Here is a 12,957-nt window from a genome sequence, read left to right as displayed (position 1 = left end):
GACAGCAGTAAAGACCAGTTGATACAACTGAGGTCTGAAGAATAGCATCGCTGAACAAAACAAACCTTGAAGCAAATGAGCTACAGCAGCAGTAGCATCAGATAAAAAAGGTCAAGAAGAAAACAAAGAAAAAGGATCAAGCAGATTAAGAAGAAAAAAGATCAAGACACCATAACTGCAGAAGGCACAACAACATTACGCTACACCTGAAAATCATCCCCAGCACCAAAGTTCTTTGATTATTATGGCAATTATTATGCTATTCCTTGATTTTTATCCTTGACTATATGCTAGCCATATTGACCTAGAAAATAGCAACTTTTTCTTTTTCCATCTGTCTTAGTACATGGTGTAAGAGGCTAACGGTCTAATCGATTCAATCATCTATGCTAGTGGTTCTCAAACTTTTTTTCATCAAGTACCACCTCAGATAAGAATTGTCTCTTTAAGTACCACCATAATAAGCAGTATTCAGATACAGTAGCGTAATAGGCCTGATGAAGTAGGCCTGTTTAAACATAGTTTTAAACACTATAAATAGTTTGAACATTAACACTGTACTGTGTGTACAGGTAAAAAACAAACAAACAAAATAAAGTCAACGTTTTAATTAAAATGTGCTTTTAAAAGTTAATTAAAAATGGTTAGGCTACTGTTCTTAAAAAGTAAAAAAAAAATAAATAAATAATAATAATAATAAAAACTCCTGTACTTAAATGTAAAGTATTAACATATAGTGGCCAGTTCATCAACACCTGAAAATGTTGCCTGGACCTCAGAAATATATGTCATCATATTCTTATATAAATCATGCTTGATAAATTTTGAAATATATGTAGCATGAACATATTTGATTCCTCCGTGTACCACCTGAAGGAAGCCCGCTTACCACTAGTGGTACACGTACCCCAGTTTGAGAACCACTGATCTATGCTAAGCTAAGTTAAAGTGCTTCCATCAGACCCAAATATTAGTTGAATGGTTTAAATAAATAGTAAAACTCAACTGCATAACTCTAGAGTTGTAAAACTAGCCTTATTTAAAAAAAAAAAAAGTGAGTTCCTTTAAGTTAATATGAAGCAATATTTTGGAGGAATGTTTCTAGTGGTTGGCCGGCATGGTTTCTCTGTGGTTAGCACTGTCGCCTCACAGCAAGAAGATTGTTGCTTCAAGTTCCAGCTGGGCCTGTTGGAGTTTGCATGTTCTCCCTGTTCGCATGGATTTCATCAGGGAGCTCCGGTTTCCCCCACAGTCCAAAGACATGTGCTATAGGTGAATTGGATAAACTAAATTGTCCTTAGTATAACAATATATGTGTGAATGGGAGAGCATATGGGTGTTTCCCAGCACTGGGTTGCAGCTGGATGGGCATCTGTTGCATAAAACAAATGCTGGAACAGTTAGCGGTTCATTCTGCTGTGGTGACCCTTGAGAGATAAGAGACTAAGCCTATAAGGAAAATGAAGAAATAAATAGATGTGTCCAGTGTCTTGTTGAATCATTAACGCCTCTGAAGACAGAAGTGTACCAATGAGCTGTGCCTAATAAAATGTAAATTAAAATCTATAAATAAAAATGTTTTTATTGCTTTTCTTTTGTTTCTGTGAATTATGTTTATATCCCCTAGGCTGGCTTCTTGAAAGTTTTCTTTTTTCTGGCCCCCTGCAGTGAGGCAGAAGGCCAGTTTATATGTTTCCAGCCATGTCTCTGTTTCTCCAGCAAGCTCTGCTGTTGAGCAAGTGGCACCAAAAGCTGAAACACATTGCTGCTCTGTCTGCTGAAAATGATGTGCTCATATTTGCAAAGAACAATGCTAGTTTGAGACTTACTAACCGAGATTATCTTTTACTCTTTTACTGTTTTTTATTTTGTTTTTTGTTTTTTTGTGGTTGCTTTTATTATTATTATTTTCTCTTGAAACGCGACTAGCTAAAAAGATAACTCAAGCGAATGTCTGTGATTTTTTTTTTAAATGCCACTTTAATGTTATTCTCAGACTAGACTAAGTATTCACTAGTTCAACTTTTTTTTTTTCATTAAAAACAAAACTTATCTTCAGACCAATTTTTAACTACACCAACTTTTACTTAACTTTTCCAGGGTGTTTAAGAGAGAGACTGACTTAAATCAGAAAATTGAGCTTAACTTTTATTCATTTATCAATTTTATACCTATGATAAGTATATTTATTATAGTATTTATTTATATTCGTATATCATGTTAGTTAATGGAAATACAGTTGTTCATTGTTAGTTCATGCTAGCTCAGGGTGCAATAACTGAGGCTAATGAGCATAAATTTGGATTTACATGTACATTACCATAAATGTGTGTAGCAAGATAAATGATACTGTAAAAAGGGATACAGTACTTTTTTGTAAGCTTGATTTTACAGTAAATTGCTGGCAAACTGCTTCAGTAGGTTAAACGTACAGAATAAAACCTAAAGTGTGCAAATGTTTACACTGTTAACAATTCTTGTAAACTTTAACATGAATAGTATTTTAAGTGTACACTTAACATTTTTGTGAACTTTAATATGAATAGTATTTTACTGTATGACGGTTATGCTGTATCTTACTGAATTTTAAAGCTGCATTGTGTGAAATATCCTCTTTGTGCCATTAAAATTGTATTTTTAATTTGATATGAATCAAAATACAGTAAAAAAATTGAGTGTGAAACCTGGCTAATCATAGGAAATACAGTAATTTACTATTTGGACTGTTTCACAGTACAGTACATAAATAAATGAACAATGAATTACAAGTACTTTTGTATGAAAACATGGTAGTGAGAAAACTAAAACTACTGTACATTTAAAAGTACAGATATACAATACTGTAAATACACACACAGAAAGATTAATGGTACACTAAAAAGGAATACCGTATTTTTTTCTGTAGTTTAATTTTGCAGAAAATTGCTGGTGAACTGCTTCTAGTAAGTTACCTTAAATGTACACATTAATACCTAAAGTGTGCACATGTTTACAATGTTAACAATTCGTGTAAACTTTTACATGAATAGTATTTTAAGTGTACACTTAACATTTTAGTGAACTTTAATATGAATAGTATTTTACTGTATGACGGTTATGCTGTATCTTACTGAATTTTAAAGCTGCATTGTGTGAAATATCCTCTTTGTGCCATTAAAACTGTATTTTTAATTTGATATGAATCAAACTACAGTAAAAAAATTGAGTGTGAAACCTGGCTAATCATAGGAAATACAGTAATTTACTATTTGGACTGTTTCACAATACAGTACATTTATAAATGAACAATGAATCACAAGTACTTTTGTGTGTAAACATGGTAGTGAGAAAACTAAAACTATTTTAAAGTACAGATATACAATACTCTAAATACACGTACAGAAAGATTAATGGTACATTAAAAAGGAATACCGTATTTTTTTCTGCCAGTTTTTTTTTTTTTTTTTTTTACAGAAAATTGCTGATGAACTGCTTCCAGTAAGTTACCTTAAATGTACACATTAATACCTAAAGTGTGCAAATGTTTACACTGTTAACAATTCACAATGAACATGAACAGTATTTTACTGTATGACAGTTATGCAGTATCTTACTGTATTTTAAAGCTGAATTTGGTCAAATATCTTCTTTGCGGCATAAAAATGTATTTTTAATTTGAATCAAAATACAAAAGAAAAAAAAAATCATTGTGAAACCTTGCCAATCATTGAAAATACAGTAATTTACCAATTGAACGTTCACATTACATAGATAAATGAACAATGAGTTACGTGCTATTTTCCTTTTAAATATGAAAATATATTGTAGGTGAGAGAACTAAAAGTACTGTATTTTTACAGTAAAGATATACATTACTGTAAACAAATGTACAGCATGTATAAAATGTAAAAAAATATTGCAGTATTAATTGCTGTAAGTTTTGTTTTTACAGTAAACTGCTGGCAAACTGCTTCCAGTAAGTACTTCCAACAAGATAAACATATCAGCCATATATGAAAAAGCAACACGTTACACCATATATAGCGCCAGAGTGCCCTTTGTTCTCATTCCAAACATACAAACGCTGGTGTTGCATAATTAGCGCACATTCCCATATTGTTACGAATCGAATGAACGGAGCCCACATGAGATGCCTGTGATCCGGCTTGCTTTTACATTACCCCCTTTTTTTTTGGGCTTTGTTTGTTTGGCAACAGGCAGACTAGGGGTAAATTTCCACAGCTGATAAGGCACGCTGCACGTGTTGACGGCGTTTCTGCCTGGTGTAGCCAGCACGACCTTGTCTCACCTAATGAGAAGATCCTCTCAGGCAGATTACAGGCCGCGAGACGTGATTCACCACTCCTGTCACCGCCAATACTCTAATTCACCTTTTAAACAGGCTTTAGCAAGACTCATGTGAGGCTATTTGTACAAGAAGAATGGAAGACACGTTCAAATTAATCATGTAATGTCAATATAGCATTCATTGAAGCAGAAAAATATGATTTTGTGTGACTAAAGGCTATTTTCTATAATGCTAGCATGACTTTAGTTTTAAAAATAAAGGTTGCCAGATAAAACCAGTGAGATTTTCAGAGAGGTGGTTTAGAGGAACATAACCTTTTTTTTATTGCATGAAGACTATTTTCATAATAGTAATAGTGATAAGAAGAAAATATTTTTTCTCTATAAAGAATTATTTGTGGGATGAAAAAGTTTAATGAGTGTTCTTCGTTGAAAATGCATGCTGTATATCAGATAAGATAAATAGTTTTGTTTATACACTTAACAATTTCCTGTAAAATCTACAATTACGTACCGCATATTATTACCTATTACAGCAAAAATACTGTATTTACATTTACAGCACCATTTATCTTGCTGTAAATGTATTTCCAGTATTTTATATATTTACTGTAAAATATACAGTAATTTTCACAATGCAACTATAAAATACAGTAGTTAAAACAGTTCATATTACAGTTCAGTTTGCCAGTAACTTACTGTAAATTACAGTAAAAATACTGTATTCAGTTTTACAACACCATTTATCTTGCTGTATATGTATTTAAAGTATTGTATATGTTTATTGTAAACTATACTGTCATTTTCACTATGCAACTTTAAAATACAGTAACATACCGCATTACTAGCCTACAGTAAATGTTGGTTCATAATTTAGTTCAGTTTATCAGTAACTTAGTGTGAGTGACAGCAAAATACTGTATTTACATTTACAGCACCATTTACCTTGCTGTATATGTATTTCCAGTATTGTATATCTTTACTGTAAAATATACAGTAATTTTCACAATGCACCTTTCAATACACCGTTCATATTACAGTTCAGTTCGTTAGTAACTTACTGTATATGAATTACAGCAAAAATAATGTATTAACATATACGGGCACCATTCATCTTGCTGTGTATGTATTTACAGCATGTATATGTTTACTGTAAAATATACATACACTTTTACAATGCAACTTTAACATACAGTTACATCCCCATAACTGTCCTACAATGAAATACAGTTCATATTACAGTTAAATACTGTGTTAATTGCAAAAATGAATCTGGGGTCACCACAGCAGAATAAACCGCCAACTTATCCAGCATATGTTTTACAGAGAGGAAGCCCTTCCAGCCGCAATTCATTACTGGGAAACATCCATACACACTCATTCACACACACACTTATACTACCGTACACAACAGGAATTTGTTTTTAGCATACCCAATTCACCTGGGAGAACATGCAAACTCCACAGAGATATGCCAACTGACCCACGCGAAGTTTGAAGCAACGACCTTCTTGCTGTGAGGCGAACACGCTACCCACTACACCCATAATGCACATATTTGTACATAATCTTTCTCATTTAGATGTATAAGGTTGAAGGCAAAAGTATTCACCCTCTTGTGCAATTATTATTTTATTGTGCCTCTAATTTAAATGTTTTTAACAGAACAAACTGATATAAATATAAGTGTTTTTAACAAAAATAAGGACATATTGACATTATTATTTTTTTTTCTTCTGAATAAGAGACTTATTTCTCAGTCTTTTCTAAGACTTGTTTTTAATTCTTTTAAATCGGTTTTAAAGTAAAAATTAAGGAATTATATATTGATCTAATTAACCTAACTTGCTAACCTAATTAACCAAGTTATGACTTTAAATTGCACCTTAAAAACTAGTATCTCGCAAAAAATAGCTAGTAAAACATTATGTACTGTCATCATATCAAAGAAGAAAGAAATTAGCTAATAAAAATGTCACAGGAGGGCTACACAATTTATTTTTAACTGTATGTATATACCCAAAGCTCATAAAAAACACAACAAATTCCTCATGTATTTGTGCACACTTAAAGGCACACATAATCTTTAATTTAAAACAATTACAATAATCAATCTTTATTTTCTAAGAGTGTTCCTGAAAAAATCTCTGTTGATTCAGATGTAAAGTGTGTTATCTTGGCTTGTGCTGATGACCTAATAGTGAGTTAGAAGAGACTTTGACCACCACCTCCATATATTGGCCCACTGACACACAAACGTCAGATTAGCTGATATGATCCATTAAGACCTTATGAATGACAGGTTGAGATGCTAACGTGGAGCAGGGTAAGACTGTGACCTGCTAACACAAAAGTGACCTAGGAACTATAAAGTAACTTAGATAGCAGTGCTGCTGTCGCCTGTGCGGCCTTAAAAAGGTTACATGAAACCAAGTGACTCCTATTGAAGGTGTTGCAATATATACCAGTTCCTTAAAAAAAGATAAAGATTTTGTGACAATAAAAGGACTGATTTTGTGTTGAGTATTCATAGATTTTGCTGTTAATTCTATACAATTTCTTTTATTGTTTTGCTGTGAAAAATGTACAAAACTTAAAGGTTACCAATTGTGTCCATTTTTACAAAATGTAAAATAAGTCTGTGATGTCCCTAGAGAGTAGATGAAGTTTTATTTTAAAATACCCCACAGATAACTCTTTGAAACTGCCCTTTTTGGTGACTGTCACTTTAAATTCAAATGAGATTGTGCTCCTAGACCTCTTTGTAAAAATGGCGGAGTTACAAGTGCATAGTGGCAGATTCAAAACTTGTAATGGTAGACGGCTGCTTCTTACTCAGGGCTGTTTCTGCTAATGAGGTAGAGATCATCCCTAATGGGCGGGGCTTTTCCCATCTGGTGATGTGTAAAGGGAGAATGTGAATTCAAGTGTTTTGGCAGACTAAAATAAAATGATTTCATTTTCACCATTACAGGCTGGTTGTCTTGCAGATGCAAAATTAATATTTACCAATATATTTAAAAGAATAATTTATCCATAAAAAAATATTCTTTCATCATTTACATTTTCTGCTTGTCAAAACCCTGTTCTTTATTCTGTTGAACACTAACGCACAAAAAAGATAATTCGATTTTTTTTTTTAAACTGATAACCAACTTCCATTATATCTGTTTTTTATATTATGGATGGACCCCTACTGAAAAAAATCAGCTTACACCAGCCTAGTCTGGTTGGCTGGTTTTAGTTGGTCTACCAGGCTGGTTTAAGATGGGTTTTGGCCATTTTCAGGCTGGTTTTTAACCATTTCCAGCTTGGTCTTAGCTGGTCAGGCTGGGTGATGACCATCTAAAAACCAGCTTGATCAGCCTAGCCAGACTAGGAGCCCGGCCAAAACCAGCTATGTCTAGCTTAAACAAGGCTAGTCAAGCTGAATTTAGCTGGTCATTTTCCAGCCTGGCCTTAGCTGGTCAAATTTTTCAGCAGGGACAGGCAAAGCTCTTGATTTACCCGCCTATCTATGTTCCTACTCTCAAAGGACATGATCAGCGATGCAAGTGACCAACATGAATTTCCTTCACAGGGTGGCAAGGCACACCCTTATAAATGGGGTGAGGATTTCTGTCAACCGGGAGGAGCTTGGAGTAGATCTGTTGCTCCTCCACATTGAGAGAAGTCAGCTGAGGTGGCTCAGGCAACTAATTTGCATGCCTCCTGGATGCCTACCGAGGGAGGTGTTTTAGGCATGTCCCACCAGGAGGAGGCCTCGAGGATAACCCATGACACACTGGAGGGATTATGTCTCTCGGCTGGCATGGGAACGCCTCAGGATTTTCCTAGAGGAGCTGGGAGAACCGACTGCCATTATATTTCTTTTTTCTGTTATAGATGTCAATGGGGTAGGCAAAGCTCTCGATTTACCGGTAAATCTAAGTTCCTACTCCCACCTTTGGTCATGAACTTTAGGTCATGACCGAAAGGACAAGATCAGGAATACAAGTGGCTGAAATGAGTTGAAATGGCAGGGCGCACCGTTATAGATAGGGTTAGGACATTTGTCAGCTGGGACGAACTCTTAGTAGAGCTGCTGCTCCTCCACATCGAGAGAAGTCAGCTGAGGTGGCTCAGGCATCTGTTTCAGATGCCTCCTGGAAGTCTACCTAGGGATCCCCCTTGAGGAGCTGATGGAAGTTTATGGGAAAAGGGGAGTCCTGGTTCTCTCCAGACTCCACGACCAAGACCTGGATAAGCAAGAGAAATTGAAATAGAAAAAAAAAAAATGGATGTCAATATTTCCAACATTCTTCAGAATATTTTCATCTGTTCAACATAAATTAGAAATAAGAAAAGCCATTGAGATTTGGGATATATTTTTTTATTTAGGGTGAACTGTCCCTTTTACTACATTAAAACCCAAACATTAATCTGGTCAGTACCTGGATGGGAGACCACATGGGAAAACTAGGTTGCTGTTGGAAGTGGAGTTACTGAGACCAGCAGGGGGCACTCAACCTGCGGTCTGTGTGAGTCCTAATGCCCCAGTAGAGTGAAGGGGACTCTATACTGTCAGTGAGCACAGACTTTCAGATCAGATGTTAAACTGAGGTCCTGACTCTCTGTGGTTATTGAAAATCCTATGGCACTTCTTTTAAAAAGTAGGGTTGTAACCCCGGTGTCCTGGCCTAATTCCTTTCATCTGCCCTTACCCATCATGGCCTCCCAGTCATCCACATTCATTGATTTGGCTCTATCACTGTCTCTCCACTCCACTTATAGCTGGCTTGTGATGAGCACACTGGCGCTGTGGCTGCCGTTGCATCATCCAAATGGATGCTGCACACTGGCGGCAATGTGGAGAGACCCCCCATAAAATTGTGAAGTGCTTTGGTTATGGCCATACATGGTAAATGCGCTATATAAATACACATTATGATACACATTATAAATACACATTACTTACATTTTTGACTTAAGTAAAACTAATACTTTTACTTTGAGTAGGGTAGCTGTACTTCTACTCAAGTGATCAATCTCACCATTGATTCAAAAAAGTGAGCTTGATTGTATTGAAAATCCAGTTGTACTGTACTTGAAATCTTAGAGATCTTCAGATTTTTCAAAACTAAATATTTTGGGTTTGGAACAACTCGAAGATCAATAATGTTTGGGTCTTATGCAAGTGTCAAATTTAAAGCAGAGTTTTCATATTAGTCAAAAGACTGTGATGACAGTATTAGTGCTAGCAATGCTAAACTACTTCATGCCCTGGTTTCTAAAAGTTTCTCGGATTCCTGTCTAGGGTGTTTGGATGCAAACAAACATTCCTGCATGTTTTGTCCATAAGCAACTGGCTAAAGTCTTCTCGTTCTGTTAGGGGCTTTGACTTTGGGCCCAGAGCTTGTCTGCGCTTGCAAAATATAAAACCAAATCGCTGTCTGCCAAAACCAATAGCTTGCCTCCCGCTGATAAGACAATTAGCGCGTCTCTCGCTGCAGACTACAAGTTTTTTTAGGAAACCTATTCAAGACCTCTCATGTGAGGTCTTGTGAGGAACTCATCAAGACCTCTCATGTGTCGGCTTGGACATGGACACTTTCACTTTTATTGTTCATGGCCTGTTTTTAACATCCATTACTTTGAATTGGAAGCAAAACTAGAGCTAAAGTGTGTAGAAAAGCATTTCTGTGGCTTGGGAAAGACTAGCTAAAATGCCTGATAGATAGATAGATAGATAGATAGATAGATAGATAGATAGATAGATAGATAGATAGATAGATAGATAGATAGATAGATAGATAGATAGATAGATAGATAGATAGATAATGTTGTATGTTTTAGCATGTTGCTAACAATAAACACATTTTAACATGTTATAACATTTTTTAACTAACATTAATTGACAAACTGTTAGCTTGCATTTCTAGGATTAAGCACTGCTAAATGTACATTGTTAATTAATGCATGTTTAGAGCAGTTAGCTTTATTGCTAGCATAATTAAACATTCTGCTAACATGTTTTATCATGTAAACAGCACATTTTTAGAGTAAATAAGCATATTGCACAATAGTTAGTTGTAGCATGATTTAGCACATATTTTAGCAAATTACTAGCATGTTTACAAAATGAGTAAACAACGTTAGCATGTTTTAGCACTTTGTGAGCATGTTTCTAGCATTATTATGTACGTTTTCACACACTGCAACACTACTAGCATTGTTTAGCACATTCCTAACATGTTTCTCATTGCCAAAATGGTGAAGCACACTGCTAACATGTTTATGAGATCTTTTAACACACTGCTATCATTAAACATTCTGCTAGCATGATTTATGGCAACATGTTTCTAGCATTAATAAACAGTGCAGAATGGCAACTTTTAGCGTGATTTAACACATTCTACAACATTATAGCAGTGATAGCATGTTGCAACATAAATAAACAACCTTAGCATGTTTTGCCATGCTATTAGCATGTTTTGAATGGTTTTACAAATTGCTTGCATGACTTTGCACATTCGTAACGTTTCAAATATTTTTATCACTCCTAATATGTATAATTTTGTTAACATGGTGTTGCACACTACGGAACCCCGGAAGGGACGTAGTGGAGGAGAAAAAAATTGGCTGGGTGAAAAAAAAATAATGGTTGAAAGAAAAAAATGGGTGGGAGGAAAATATAGTTTTTGCATTCTCTCGCAAAGTTTTGCGTTCCCTCGCAAAGATGTTTTGCGTTCCCTCGCAAAGTTTTGCGTTATCTCGCAAAGATGTTTTGCGTTCTCTCACAAAACTGTTTCTCCACAAACACTTCCTGTTCACTTCACTCGTGTAAACCCTCCCGTTTTTGCCGAAATTCTCTCGTATTTTACCATTGTATCCCACTTTCTTTAAAGAGCCCATATTATACATGAAATAAGGTCATATCTTGGTTGTAAGGGTCTCCAACAACAGTCTAATATGCATGCAAGGTCAAAAAACACTTTCATGGTCTTATAATCTGCATTTATTTTTATCTAATTATCCCAGCGACTCCTGTATGAATCGTCCAGTGATTCATTTGTTCCCAAACCCCTCCTTAGCGCGAAGCTAATCTGCGCTGATTGGGCCGATGACAGTCTGTCGCGATTGGTCGACTGCCTTCAGTCAGAGAGGGAAATGGCCAATAGCTAATCAGCAATTTAAAAAGTAATCACAGTTCATACACGCTCGATATTGTAGGCGTGGACTTTAGCTGCCACACTATGGCGAGTGGATAGTGCCACGGATAACCGAACGAAGGAGACAGTCGTGTACTCGCCATACCACACACACACAAAAACACACACACACCTCCGGATGACAACGCTCCCGCTTCAGCCCGCACCCGCCAGGTTTTAGCCTGAGAACCCGCTCCGTTTTCTGCCCGCCGCGCCCGGTCCCGCTAGAGCGGAGAACACAACCAAATATCACCCAGTATACAGTCCAGACAGCCAAGCTGTCTGTAAAAAACACACACACAGCACAAAGTACACAAAGCTCGTTCGTTCGTTCGCTCTCTCTCTCTCTCTCTCTCTCCCCGCGCCAGATTTCTGCGGCGCGGGAATACATTTCCGAATAAATCGCGGGAGCAGAACTCTAGCACGGAGCTCCATAAACAAACAGCACGCGTCGCGTTTTTAACGTGACTTTGCACGCGATAAGATAATATATCCAGTTAACCTGATACAGTACACGCGGTTACAAGTAACAAATCACAACTAAATACATTTGCAAGCTAGAGTAAACGAGGCAACAACTTTAACCGCACGTACTTACACTTGAGAAATGTAGGAAGAAACCCATCCTGACGTCCATCAGTTACTCTTTACTGATCCTTCCTTTAACAAACTCAGATGAAGTATTCTTTGTAGCATGTAGCTTCCAGAAGTTTCCAACTGCTTGGTTATAATGCTGAGGTTTCATCTTTGGGTAGAGACTCAATATATCCATCTGCAGTGTGACTTCAATCGACCGGCATGTTTGTGTGCGTGTGTTTGTGGGTGTGCGTGTGTTTGTGGGTGTGTGTGTGTGTGTGTCTGGGTTACTGCGTCAGAGGGCGGGGCCTCAGGTTTGAAATCTCCCGGGTTTGCGCGTGCACGTGAAAAACTTTGTTTCGTTCGTACGTCATGGCGAAACACCTAATGAGTCGGTATCAAGGCGACTCGTTTGAAGCACTATGATTCGACTCTTTTATAGATGAATCAACAGTTTTAAACACTGTATTCTTACAGATTTAAGCCTTAGCTGGATACTTCACTTCACTTAGAGCTGTGTTACACACTACATGGAGGGGAATTTTCAAAAACCCATAATATGGGCTCTTTAAATTAATGTGCGTCGATCGTCGCCTTTCACTTTGCAACCTCTGAACCAGTGAATGCATGTATAAGCGCTGACTAACAGACGCGCTCCGTACAATAAACTGATCCCAGATCAGCGTCTGTACACGCCATTTAAAGGGACATTTCTGTTATCACACAAGTGAGCAGCAATGAATCTCATGTTTTATTTAGTTTGATAACAGAGGTGTCTCTGTAAGAATGCACAGATCTATAATGAAAGCAGTCCATTACTTTAGAAACTGTTTGTGCTCATTTAAGAGAAAATAAGCTGTTTAAAATAAAACATGCAGGATGGAGATGTTTACATATTATTCAG

Source organism: Danio rerio, chromosome 22 (assembly GCF_052040795.2).
Source record: "Danio rerio strain M-AB ecotype USA chromosome 22, GRCz13ab, whole genome shotgun sequence".
Classification (NCBI taxonomy): Eukaryota; Metazoa; Chordata; class Actinopteri; order Cypriniformes; family Danionidae; genus Danio; species Danio rerio.
This window is presented reverse-complemented; position numbering follows the sequence as displayed.